This window comes from Carassius gibelio, chromosome B20 (genome assembly GCF_023724105.1).
Source record: "Carassius gibelio isolate Cgi1373 ecotype wild population from Czech Republic chromosome B20, carGib1.2-hapl.c, whole genome shotgun sequence".
In the NCBI taxonomy this organism is placed as follows: Eukaryota; Metazoa; Chordata; class Actinopteri; order Cypriniformes; family Cyprinidae; genus Carassius; species Carassius gibelio.
In genome coordinates, this window is record NC_068415.1 from 16,910,853 (window position 1) to 16,925,480 (window position 14,628).

Genomic DNA, 14,628 nt, shown 5'->3' on the forward strand with positions numbered 1-14,628 from the left:
TTTAATACATTCATGGCCTACATAGTATGATATAGTGAGAGCATGGAGGTCACCCTTAAAGTGGAAAAACGTGCATAAGTTTTATTCGATTTTAAGCCCAAACCGAGAATAAATATGCAGATTTTAGCAGATTATTTTTTTTTTGTAGTCAAAAAATAAGATGAAATTCTGATAGCTTGAAATGTAGGCTACTTGTAATTACTGCTTACATAAATGCATTTAAATATCAGTTGTTACAATATATCTTCGAAAAATATGAATTAATAAGATATGTTAATGCTCAGTTCCATTATTAAAAGTATGAGGCAGAACATATAACAACGCACTGCAATACAACGATGATTGAGAGATGTAAAAATTAATGTTCCTCAAATGCCCGATGTATCACATTTGATACATACATACATTTTACAATTACTTTTCTAAAAAAAAAAAAAAAAAAAACTACTGATAATCAAGTAAACCTAAATTGCTTCAGTCCAGTAAATGTTCATCTTAAAATGTATTCGTATCAGTATAGGTTATTATTCTTATGTTTACTTCATTAAAAAAAGGTTTCACAGCAGAAAGATATGAAGCGCAACCAGTTTTTAAATTTTTTACAATAATATTTTCATTACCATTATACTGAAAGGCATTATACCTTTTAGTAACTATTAATCAGACAATGAAAGACTTGTAGCAGATTGTGTACAACAAGTTTTGGTCATGTTGATGATAAAGAGACTATAGAAATTCATCAAGTGTGACCCAGTAGGCTTTATAGAGTTAATCAGATATTGCTGATAAATGTCAAACAAGTTGGACTTTGTTTTCAAGGGCAGTGTAAATGTTTCCCTTCATAAAGTCTGGGGACGTTGATTCCTGTTGATGTTCTTGCATTCATGCTACATTAGCTTTTGCGATTTCCATTACCGTTTGCATGTGGGTGATGCTCATTAATCAGTCTGACAGGATTGTCTTTGAGTCAATGTGATCTTTAAGAGTCTGTTGCTTTCTAGTAGAGTTCAGTTTAAAATTTAAACAGGACAGCAGTGGGTGGGATGCCCCTTTTGGGCTCTTCCTGGTCCTGTTGATTAAGGTTGGCCTTCACAGTGAGTGGATTCTCTGTTCTTGGTGTTGGGTTGACGTCAGTAATGAGATTACACCCCAGTGTGTCTGCTCCTCTAAAGAGCGCCACTGTCCTCGTGCAACCCGTCACTAGCAGGTGCCACCTCACATCCCATCACTGTGAGTGAACCATAGTATGACCCAATTTACAGGAGTCATGAACTCCTCCGTTCTTGTCTTACTTTAACACTGGCTGGCCACTTGCTTTCTTATGGCGCCCTTGATTGTGGAGGTTAATGATTTACGTGGCGGATGTTATGCTGGCGCCGGTTAAACACGAGCAGTGCACTAACGTCATTGGAAAGTACAATACTGGCAGAGTGGTAGCTCTCTATACGTGCTTTCCATTTAATAAAGTGCTGCTCAAGTGAAGATCTTAGCAGGCACTTTTAAATGTGGAATTGCTGTGGAGTTGACCTTTTCTGGTAGATGTACCATATCTGCCTTCCGCACATGGTTTTCTGTCTTTTAACTTTTATCGGCTTATTTCTACTGCTGACATGTCAACTCCGAAATAGTGTTAAATCTCTGATGTTGTTTGCTGGAAGTGAATGATAAACAGCTTTGTTGGAAATATATACTGTAGTCTGTTGACTGAGTTCATCATCCGCTGATCGAGAGAAGCTTAATTTCAGCATCCATTTTGGTGGCATTAAAACAATCAAGTTTTTTTTTTAACTTCTGCCACAATAGTGTAATTGCATCAGCTCCTTCAAAACTTTCTGATTGACTGAAACGCTCTGACTTCAGACTGCTTGTTTAAGAGTGTCCTGACCTTATTTGTGCTCGAATGCATCGTTTTGTGGCTGCTTACAGAATTTGAAACAGTCGTTTGTAGCTTGAATACAGAATCTTTCTTTAGGTATTATTAGTGATAAGACAATATTTAGCCATTTTGAGAATATTGGCGGTTAAAAACACCATGAAGTCAGAATATTGCAGTGTTTATTATCAATGACTCATCCATGCGCATGACTTTTTTTTTATTTTATTTTTTTATCATGCACTCAATTCGCAAACTACAACCATACAATCAATTACCGCTGGATTAAATAGTCATGCACTACTTTATTTTCTCGGCCGAGAAGTTGTTTCACTCAGAAATAGTTACAATTGGAAAGAAAAGATGACAGTTTGTGCTTTATGCCAGCTTGGAGTCATGGCATACTTAACCAACAACAAATAATTTGAAGCCGCGAAAGCGGATTATGAATATGAATATTATTCATCACTCTCTTGAAAGCGTTTAGGCAGCGTTTCACAGGCGTAAACCCCACCCCCCAGAATAAGTAGCATGCTTATAACTTCCACAACATTTTTGTGTCCGGGATCCCTACAGGATCCGCACCTCATTATCGCTGACAGACATATTGACCGCGCCTCACATTCTGCTATTGACCGGATCTGTTAGTTCACAGTCCATCTTGTCTCACTGGGGCACTTTTCCAAGAGAGGACGAGCTCTTACTGGAGAAATTCCTCCTCAGTGTTGCACAAGAAATGCTAATGAACCTGAATTAGTGCATATGAATCCATTTTGGTAAGAGCCTGACAGGAAGTCAAGCCTGGCTAGTTCCTGAATTTATCGCATTCTCCTAGTTTATAAGTCTCTTGCCAGACGTATGAGCAGCAGAGCACTTATTAATCTTTTCGATGTCTTTCTCCATTGCTCGATTCCTGTGCATGAGAGCTCTCGAATGCAGCGCAGCACTATGAGCTGGTTTACCAAGGTCAGTGGTGACAGAGAGCGGTATGCAGGTGTTTATGCCCGACTTCCTCCTTGACAGCAGACTGAAGACTAATTAAAGGAGAGGATTAAGCAGAATAAACACATTGGCTAGTATTTACCCTCCTTGGCAGGTTTTGGCATGAAGTTTCAATGTTGCTGCTGTTGGTAGATGCACAGGCTTGCACTGCTCCAACTCCCACAGTGTTGCTAGCATGCAATTTGATGTTCTGTATTGTATTTGCCTGCTTTGTTACAAATGAAAGACATGTATGCTTGAGGCACATAAAAAGGGCCAAAATTTGGGCCAAATTTGGAAGAGCACAAATTTGAAGTGTAATTTTCTAAATTAAAGAAAATGCTTTTATGTAAAGTAGGAATGCACTGATCTAAAGTTATGAATGTTTTTCAAAATTAAATACTAATTAATCTTAATAAATGAAAAATAAAAGCTTAAATCATTTGTTTAAATGCAATGAGTTAATTGACTTGTATTGTATATATAATTTCTATATTAGAATTACAATTGCTGCCAAAAATTGCATTATAACACAATCTATAACATAAGTAGGCTATTTAGGAAATCTCACAATGAATATCGATTTCCATAAACAGTACATTATAATGTTGAAATTAGGGCTGGACAATAATTCAATATCAATATGTATCGTGATATGATTTTTTTTTTTCAATAACGGTGATATGATTTTTTTTTTTCAATAACGGTGATATGATTTTTAAACACGTTTCCGGAATTTCGATATACATTACCAGTGTTTCCCATTCATTGATTTATTTGTGCCGTTTCACTTGGTTGAATATACATATGCACTGCACGTTTCAAAATCAAAACCAGTCGTGGGTGATTTATATGTGAATGTAACTCTGAAGGGAAAGGATTGTCTTCAGAAAAATGTTTGATAGCGTTTTGATTTTATCTGATAAAGAAGCATTCATGAATGGAGCCGCTTTGATTACAGCTGTTACTGGATAAACCCAAATACCAATAATGTGATCTTTAGCCCCTAAAATGCAAATTTTACCAAGACATAGGTGCCAAAAAAACGTGTATTTTAACCCCGAGAGGCAATTTTTATCAGGGAACCTACTGGAAACACGATTAGGCTATTTTTGGACTAGTTTTGAGAAGCAAATGGGCAGGATTTGTTTTGAAAACCTGGCAACCCTGATCTGAACGCGCCTGCTGGAGATATACTCCTAATCACAGGAGTGCCTTTACTGACGAGTTGTGCATGAAAATCGCATTCGATTTTATGCACAGCCCTAGAATGTTACTATTTTTGCAGTATTTTGGAACAAATAAATGCAGGCTTGGTGGGCAGAAGAGAAATCTTTAAAAACATTACCAATCTTTTAACTTGTAGTGTTAGGTTTTTTTTTTTTTCAAAAATATTATAAGGTTATATTTGAGATGTCATGGACTTGGCAAATAAATTTTTCATAAGTTTGTATGCACAGTCATCTTTTGTGGGCATTCCTGGCAGTTTTTATGAGGCTTTTTAAAATAGTGTTCATATATTGGATCTCGGAATTGTATCGTATCGACTGAAATTAAGAAATATATATTGTGATATAAATTTTGGCCATATCGTCAAGCCCTAGTTGAAATTCACTTGTGGAATTTAAATTATTGGTTTTAATTTTTTATATATATTTTTCATTCATCAGACAAAAAGTACTGAATTTTAATATCTCCCATTGCTTTGAATAAAAAAAATCTGCCAAATACATAAATGCAAAATTATTCCTACTTATGAGTGTGTTGATATTCGTTTTTAGCTTTTTATTTTGTCTAAATATGTGGAAAAATTTTACATTTTAATATCAACCATTTAATGTTTATCTGTTGTACAATAAAAATAATTACCAGCATACCTACCAATATTACAGAAAAAATGTATCTGTGTGCTCACTGTGCTGTCTGGGAGATGAACTTGTGGCCTTGGCAATGCCAGTAATGCTGTAGTTGAGCTACAGGAAACGCCCAGAGCCTGTGTCTACTCCCAGTGTTTGTACACAAACAGCCCTGCGTGTTCACCCTACTGTCCTAAAATCAAGCTGCAGAGCAGGTTATGCCTCTCTATTGTATTTCACCTCTTTAAAATAGGGAGTGGGGCTTGTAAACGGTACTGGCTTCACTAATGGCATCTGCTCGTGGGATCAGCACTGTTCCTCTCGCCTCAAGCATCATAGACTCTTGAAGTCAAGTATACTATGTCCCAACAGGGGCTTTAAACAGACGATATTCCCCTCATGAGTCTGGGTTTCAAAAAGAGGGTCTTCATCAAAAGTGTCTTCATCATGGCACCAGGGCTAATTGTGCCCTCTTGTGAAGGAATCGTCTTGTTTGTTGCTGTGTTCAGCAGACGTGCACTTGTTCTTATTTACAGCAGCTGCTGCCTCTTATTCCCGCAGGTTTTTGACTAGCCTACTTTCACAGCAAGCAGCAAATAACCTAATAAAAAACTGCAGTGACTGGAGAGACCGTTTGAAACTGCTAGCAAGAGAGAAGGTGGAAAGCTGTGGACCCTGTCATTTAAGCTTGGATCGAGCCGTGTAAGCTTGGGTTCTGGCCCTGTGCTCTGTTTACAGGCGCTCTCTGCAGCTTTGCAATGCTTTAAGTCTTGCACCTGCTGAGATTTTCTCTCTGCCTCATTCCTGGTTGCCGTCCTGACACACACACCATTTTAAAGGCCTTGCCATGCATTTTTCTTTGCTTTTATTATATGTTAATTATCATTATCGCCCTCATTAATGGGAATATCCTCGAGTGGAGCTCAACTGTAAAGTTTGTTGATCTTTTTTTGGTACTCTCTATAGTGTTATTTAGACCCTCATAATGTCGAACATTAAACTGCTACTCTTCACAGCAAGATTAGAAATTATATGCTAATTAGGCAGACTAGTAAACTGTTCATCGTTTGAGATGGTTAATTTTATTGTTCATGCTCACAGATGTTCACAGGAGGTTGCTGAAACGAAGTGCACATTTAAATCACACATTTTATGTGTCTTTCAAACAATGCTACTGACAAGTTTGCTTTTGGTAAGATTTAATACTTAAGGAAAAATAGTTAACATTTTGTGAGCATTAAAATTAAATGTTTATTATTTGAACATATTGTAAAACGTAACTTCTTACAGTGACGGTAAAGCTGAATTTAATGTCACATGATCCTTCAGAATTTATTCTAATAAGATGATTTGTTGCTCAAACATTTTATATGATCAATGTTAAACCGTTGTGATGCTTAATATATTTGTGGAAACTGGGATGCACATTTTTTTTCTCTTTGATTAGAAAAGTCAAAAGTAGCAACATTTCAACAGCATTTGTATGAAATAGAAATATTTAGTAACATCGTAAATGGCTTTACTCTCCCTTTTGGTCAAATTTATTTGTCCTTGCTGAATAGAAGTATTAATTTAGAGTACCGAAACTTTTGAACAGTAGTGTATATTTGAAATCACCAGTCTGGTTTTCATTTAAAAAGGCTAAACGCACTGACACGGCAAAGCAAAAGGTAACCCTTTCATGGTCCACTTTCTTACTCTGTCTGTGAGGCATCTCAGTGGATTTCACCCTCTTGAATTCTGTAAAGACACAACCTCATTAATTGGGTCAAACGGACAAGTTCGTCAAGCCCTGGGATCTGCTTCACTCTTAACAGGAGGAAATGAGCAAGCTGCAACTCCCATTACATTGGAAATGTCTGGAATGTCTTCTGTCCAGGACGAGTCCTTTTGCCGCCTGTGAACTGGCCAAATGGTCTTTACTGTGTGAGGCATCTCTCTTTTCACAGCACAGGCCACCCTGAATCACTGCACAACACTCGGCAGAGTCAGGACAGGGCTTGTGTCAGGAATGCCTCCTGATCTTTATAGATGTGTAGACCGTGACGCCAGGGATTTGAACGCATCATAATCCACCTCACTGACTGCAGGAGGAACATTTTAAAGGGTGGTACATCATCGCAAAGTCGCTGTCCCCTTAGGACTTGAAGTCACCTGACCCAAAGCAGTGGCTGGACTGAAGAGAATTCCAGTCATTCTTGCTAATATCCTCCCCCAACACAAGGCATGTGTGGGCGATCTCCCCTCCCCCTCCTCCGCTTTTGGGCTGAGGGGCGCAAGCATGACACAGATTAGCCTGTAAAGCCTGGTCTATAGGCACGAGGCCTTTACGTCATGTTGTGACACCATACAATTGCATTTATTGGAAGAGTGGCACAAACTTTTCTGGAACATCAGCTGATTTTTTTCTTTTTTGGTTTCTGATGTAGGGTGAAGGTGAATAGAAGGCACGGTCTTCTCTTTTTCCAGAAATAGATCTGTCATGCCCGAACAACTCCAATAAATGTTTTCTCCTCGTCTCCTCCTTCAAGGTTTTTTGACCCGCCCAGAGAGACGATGGGCTGTTTTTGTCGTAACCTCAAAGTGCATTCTCGCACTCTCTCTCCGAATTTCGCAATAATATGGCATGGACAGGATCCTCATCAGTTGAAGTGCCAACCTCCTGAGGACATCCTCCAGATGAATGTTTGTCTTCTATTCCTGCTCTTTCTGACATGTTGCAGATGCACTGTTCCTGTCAGCGTTGCGTTTCAGGAGAATAAGAGCTGCTCAATTGAAAACTTGACCTCAAAATGTTTCAATACAGTCATCGTTCCCTCATTCTCAGGTTTCACCTCTCTGTATCAGTTTTCAGTTTAGAATGTTTGATCAGTTTTTACGGTAGAATTTTGCTAAGACTGAAGAGAATATTTTATTGATTTGTCCATTGGAAATTTGCATACATACACCATAAAGTCTGGGCAAGACTTTCAAGCAACGCACCTAGTCTTGCTTGATGGATGTGACTTGTGTAAATGTCTGGCTCAACAGCTGAAGACGCAAGTAAAGAATGACACAGAGGCTCCGTCCCTGAGATGCACTGCATTGTCTGTTTGGAAAGTCACTGACCCATTCATGCCAATGGTGGTGACTGTTACCATCAGTCCAATTGTGGTGGGAGGCCACATTTTTTCCCCCCCTTCAACATCTTTATTATTGTGTAACACCAGCTGAGTTCTGGTTCAATGTCCATATAAGGATTTCAGCGGCTTTTGCTGGATCAGTTACGACAATAAATGTTGTAATCTCAATGACAGTGTTGTTTTAACTTTCAGTAGTGCTAAAATAAATAACTTTGCATCAAACAATCTTAGTATCATCAGCTATTTTGGTTTTCTTCTGTTGGATGATGATAATGTTTGTGGGTAGTTATTTGCCCTCAGTTCACACTGATTAAATCAAGAGCTGTATTGTGTAATCCTGATAAATCTCTACCTTTTGTATTAAAAGTAGTGCTAGGCCTGGTGTAATTATTACATAATCCATTAATAATGACTGTTGAAGAAAACTACAATTATTTTTTAGAATTCACTATGCATGTGATTTGTGATGCTTTTTATTTTGCCATCCAAAAACTTCAAATTTAAAATCATTATATTTGTGCATAACGAAGTCTACATAATGTTATATTTTTAAAAAATATATTAAAATATAAAGTATACAGTGTAAAATGTGCTTTCATTAATTGATAATACATTAATTGATAATATATGCATTATGAACTTTTGGATCAAAATGCTTTGTCTTATTGCTGTGATTCACACATCTGCACTGAATAAATCTGTCTTTAATGTATATTCAATACACCCTACAGTGACATCAATACATCTGGTTAAAGTTACTATTTTAGCTTTATGACTCTTTGTACTGTAGTGTACACGCATCTGGCAGCTCCTCTGAGGAAGGATGATGGGAAGCGTTGTTATATTGAGCTTTCTCAGTGTCATATTAGCTTATTTTAACCCACAAAAGGAGAAGTTGTGGACAGGGTCATGATAAGGGGAAGTTATTTTGGGGTTGGTTCTGCAGAAATCTGAGCTGAGCTGAAGACAGAGATGTTAAATGTTTCAGATCAAGTGTGAATTTTGAATCAAACTAATAAACATCAAACTGTTACCACAAAAGTAAGATTTCACTCCGCTTTACTGGAAAAAACACAAATCTGTGTGAACCATAAAAAATATAAATACTCATATAGAAATATACATATTTTAAACGGCTATACAATCATTTTCTAAACACTTAAGTCTTCCTGCCTGTTTGGGATAAATTTAGGAAATGCTTGCATATATTTGACTGTTTTTAAATGATTTTGTGAAGAAAAAAAAAATCACTTATCTCTTAGATTTTTTTAAATGAAATTATTAAAACGGTTTTCTAAACCTTTCCTCCCTTGTTTTATCTCAAACTACAGAACAATGTGGGATAAAAGACAGGCGGTCTTAGTGAAAGGCTTCTGCTGGAAACCTCTACTCTGAACGTGTTTTTGTGTCATTTTCAGAGAAAATCTGAACCTGAAAGACAAGTCTAATATTAAGTTTTTTTTCAGATGTTATTATATGAGGAATATGATTCCCCTGAAGGAGTCTTGAAGGAGATGTTGATGGTAAACTCATGTTAACCTCTCTGCCGTCTAACTCCATATCTAGATGTGAAACATCACCCCAGCCCACCTCAAAGCTAGGTGAGCCGGCACCGGTCTGTGCAGGAAGCTGCCAGTAAATGGCTGTTATGGTGGGGGCTGGGAGTGTGTGGCAGCTGGTGCGGGATAATGGATTAACCCGGGGCGAGGCCCTGATGCTTTTACCTCCTGCAACCAGCCAAACTGTCCAGCAGCCATCAGTCCCTCTGCGACTGTCTCAGGATGACTTCCTCATCAATGTTTAATAGGCCATTTAGTGGCGGTCAGGCTTGCTCACTGAATGAGCCCATCAATAGGGCACTCTTCATGATATTGACCATACCACAGCGAGTCCTCCAAGAATGGTCTGAGATCATTTGTTGGTCTTGGTGTGGTTCGTTATGTCTTCAGACTTTGTGCTTTTAGTGAAAAGTTAAGAGGTGTTTTTGATCAAGCTCTTATTGGACTTTTACACCATTTTTATTTGACTTATCAAGTTACGTAAATGTAAAGCTCCAGTAAACGTGTACATAATGCGGCAAAAGATTTCAAAGAATTCTTGTGAAAATGTATCACAATTCCCACAAATGTTAAGCAGCACAACTGTATTCAACATTAGCCATGTTTCCATTCAAAGTTACGAAATGCACTTGTTGCAAAATTGGAGTATTGCATAAAACATTTGCGAATAAAGCACTGTTTCAATCCAGCGAGTTGGAAGACAACAAAAATTCAAGTTTATTTGTATAGCGCTTTTTACAAAATAAATCGTTACAAAGCAACTTTACAGAAAATTTGGTTTCTACAATATTTAGTAGTAGCTAGTAGTTTGTGCACATTTGACAGGATTTTAGAAAAAATAAAAATAATAATACAAGACGTAGTCAGCTAGACGATGAACTATCAATATTATTAATTAAGTTATTATATGATTCAGTCACACATTTAGCAATATTTGTTAGTTCTGTTTGTTGATTCAAGGTTAGCATCATCTGGGGTCCTCTGAGGGTCAGCATCATCTCTTCTCAGGTGTTCTGGATCCAGTCTGGAGCTTGTTTAAATCCTAGTTACCACGGGATGTAAAGCCCGTGGCGAAACATAGAAACAAAATACAGACGGTCATGTTATCTTATTTTAGGAGCCAGTGTTTGTCAACACAGTTCTGGGAGTTAATTACAACAAAGCTCTTTGATGGGACCTTGCTCAAGCAATTTAGAATGACAAAACTAGCATTTCGGATGCTGCGCCATGACATGGGTCATTTGGTTGGTCCAGTTTTATTGTGTCCCATTGCAAAGTCTTGTCTTTTTTGATGTGCATTAATGAATTTTATTTCAGTAAAAGTGTTTACAGTGTAGTTTGAGTATGGTTTCTTACTGGATAATTTTTTTCTTTATTTGACTTAATATTCTTTAATGTGCATATTTAGAATTTATGCACATCTTTGCGTTTCCATCCAGCATTTCTTTATCCAATATCCCAAAATGCGCATAAAAATAGGTGGATTGAAACATAGATTAATGTTTCTTGAGCAGAAAATCTGGATCTTGGAATGATTTCTGAATGATCATGTGACACTGAAGACTGGAGTAATGATGCCGAAAAGCACAGGAATAAATGGCATTTGTTATATTAAAATAGATAATAGCTATAATACTTCAAATTGTATTACTGATTTATCTTTAAAAAATACAATGACTTGGTGAGCATGAGACTTCTATATGATAGTGATAGTTATGTCTAATAGCAACTCGCATGTCACGAAAAAATTCACTTTATTTTAGCTTTTAGTATTTTTTTTAATTTGTTTAAAAACTACAGCATTTTAATGTCAGCCATTAATCAGCTATGATATGAAAATAATTATTTTGTCTTCTCTGTAATATTTGGCATTCAATTCCCTAGTGTCCCATACACATTACTTTCCATGATTTTTCAGTGCCTTTTTAACTGGTGGTTTCTTGATTATGCCAGAGCACGATCTAGGAAAGGTCTTTGAAGTTCAGACTTATCCTTGGCTAAGTGACTTGAGCAGAAGATTACTGCTAATGTCTCTCATTCAGTCCAATTGATCAGGGTTAAAGTCATGAACCCACTTGAAAAATCCCTGTTGTGCCAGTGGTTTTTCTCCCTTCCAGGCTGTAATTGTGTTCCATTAAAGTCTAGTTTGGATTTTTAATGTGTCCCCCGGTGATCATTCCTTAAATGCTTGGTCAAAGCTACGGCACAGACTTGCTCTTGCATTTTAAGTATTCGACCTAGATTTTCTTTGACTGAAAGATGAGTTAGCTTAGCACTGATCATCTGTAGCTATGGCTGTAGCTCAGAAGAGCTGTGTTCTTGTGGACTTGTGCCTCACGATGATGGCATTGGCAGCCTCCATTTTCTGCTCCCCAGCTCCTGTCTGCGGTCTCTGGGTGAATATGCCTGTTACTCACTGGATAAAGTTTCATCTTAAGCAGCCACTGGATGCCCAGCAGTGCTGTGGTGTATAGGCTTAGGGGTTCTATGGAATGCATTATGCATGCTCACAGACTGGTGCACTGCTTTTAAATGCTACCCACCTGCTTAGAAATACCCGATCTGACATTTAAATGAGATGCTGGATTATTTTATTTGAACACCAACCTATAGATATTAGTTATAATTTGCAGTATTGGTGAGAATCTTCGATCTAACCATGTTTTATGTATGCTAATCTATAGCACGCTTGCTCACCAGGCTAATTAATAAATAAAAGATGTGTTACTAGGGAGAATCCGTGTCTAGAGCAGCACTTTGAGCTCCAGAGCTGATCAGGGTCTCAGAGTCTGTCATTTTCAAGTGTCTGGTTCAGTGAAGAGTGTGTGGATGTTTAAAACCAGGTAAATTAAACACAAATATAACTGAAAGCATCTTCACTTCACAAAGCAGTCATTATTTTATATCTCTGAACACATGTAGAAAATATCCCTTTCATTGCATCCAAGAACTCAATTTATTTCATGCAATGTATTCTTGATTCTGCTGTTTTCTCTTCTCTCTCATCCTGATGCACTTATTTGATACATAATGGCATTTTTCATGACTACAAACAAATGGCTTGGTAATAAACATTTTCTCATCCCCTGATCGTAGTGTGGCCTCTCTAGCTCTGTGTTGTGACCTGGTGGGCAGGGCAGAACAGTGTGGGCTGTGTTATCCCAAACTGGAGGAAAGCGTCCCACTCCCTATGGCTCACTCTGAACAATAGCCTTCTCATCTTGTCAGTTGCAAAAAATCACTTCGATGAATGACTCCGTTAGGATGAATGTAAAACTAATATTGTCCTGTTGGTCATCTGTTCGGATGGAATCATACATTTATAGGCTTACAGAGGCGTGCTGTTGGGTAAATTTCCATTCAGAGAGCCACAGTCATTCAAATTGCTGTTTGTTTGGAGGCTAGTGGCTCTACAGTACGCCAACATTGAGTGGTCTGATTCTTCTGATTGATGCAATAAATCAACACAACTAAATGAAACCTAATGTCCTTGGTGCTAGAAGCATCTTTTTTGTGGAAACTTTTGCTGTTATTTGTAGGAGGAGAAAAGTGTGATACTTTAATGACAGTAAAACCTAACTTAAAACAAGTAATTGTACATGTGAGGAAAAAAAGTTGTAAATAAAGCATATTATTTCAGTATGTTTTGCAAGAAAATACTTCTATTTCAGGTTTTCTAATTCAAAATTTCACATTTCGCAATGTGTTATTGCCATTTCTTTGTAATTGTGAAATTATGTAGCAATTTAAATTAAAAATTAAATTTAAATTTATGCATTTAGCATACGCTTTTATCCAAAGCGACTTACAGTGCATTCAGTCTATCAATTTTTACATATCATGTGTTCCCGGGGAATCGAACCCCCAACGTTGTGCTTGCCTGCTTGCTAGCGCAGTGCTCTACCAGTTGAGCTACAGGAACACAATTTATGAGTGAATTTTTTAAAGAGATTTTCCAATACCCTTTTTCTCTTCCCGATATGATACCTGGGCTCAGGGTATCGGCCGATACGGAGTACTGATCCGATACCTGGGTGTGTATCTGTATATACAGCTGTATATACTACAAGCCCTGTGTAAATTGCTAGAATTATTTTATGGTGTGCTTCAGACTGATCCCTTAATAAAACATGGTGAACTACTGTATTCATTACAGTATTTTTATTATCTGACATGAATTTGACCGTATTATTTATTTTCTTAAGCGAAAAAGAACTTCAAATGCAGCCAAAAATCGAACACCGCAAAACCAAAAAAGGTATTTTAGTTTTACAATATAACTGTATAAAAAAACTGCAACAAATAAGTCTAGGAATATAAAAAATTATATATTAATCAGATAATCTCTTTACAACAAAACATGTAAAAAACAAGCAATCGTCTAGGCGTAATTATTATTATTAATAGAAGTATTATTATTACTACATAGAGACATAGCTAAATTAGGCTACAAAAGTAGCTTAATATATTGTCAATTTACTCATGTTAAACCAAACATTTATTTTAATGGGCTGCCATGAAGATCTTTGAGTGTCTGTGTTTATGATATGACAGTTTTCTCAACTGAAACGGTAAATTCTCATGAAGTGACGGTTTATGCGTTCGTGTCCTCATATAGTGACACACGGCAGAGAATACAAAACAGCGAGCTCCCGCGCATCTCTCGCCCGTCACCCACAGAGGTGTAGAATTTGCAGGAGTAATATTTAAAGTGTTTGCAACTTCCTTTGTTTGCAATGCATTCTGAGCAGCGAAGAACCGTGCAGTGGTTAGGCAAAGCTAGCGGTCATAACTAGGTCTTGTTTAAGAAAATGGTATCAAATTCATGTACTCGCTGATGTTACAATTTCTTGTGGTATCGGAGATATTTCCGATACTAGTATCGGAATCGGAACAACTCTAAAAAAAAAAAAAAAAATTCTTTAAAAACAAAAATTTTTTTTTTATAAAGTATTATTTTACTTTTTGTTCAGTATGCATTTTAACAACTATCGGTTAATTAATCTGTATTGGCCTGTGTGGTCCAACCTATCTATCGATATCGGCGAAATCCACTTATCAGTCGACATCTGGTAATATTGTATTAGTAAATGTTTAAACAAACAAAGGTTACTAAATACCTTAGAAGTATTCTTTGTTGTCATGTTAACTAATGTAGTTACCAATAGAAACTTGACAAAATAGGGCAGAGCATTTTCATTTTGCTTTAGATTTGCTGTGACCCATCATCATTGTTA

General features: G+C 37.1%; 1 protein-coding gene across 4 annotated transcripts in view; it reads left to right on the forward strand.

Moving 5' to 3' along the window:
* cdc42bpb (CDC42 binding protein kinase beta (DMPK-like)) overlaps nt 1-14,628 on the forward strand; it is a 70,185-nt gene that overhangs the window by 1,179 nt on the left and 54,378 nt on the right. The window lies entirely within an intron of this gene.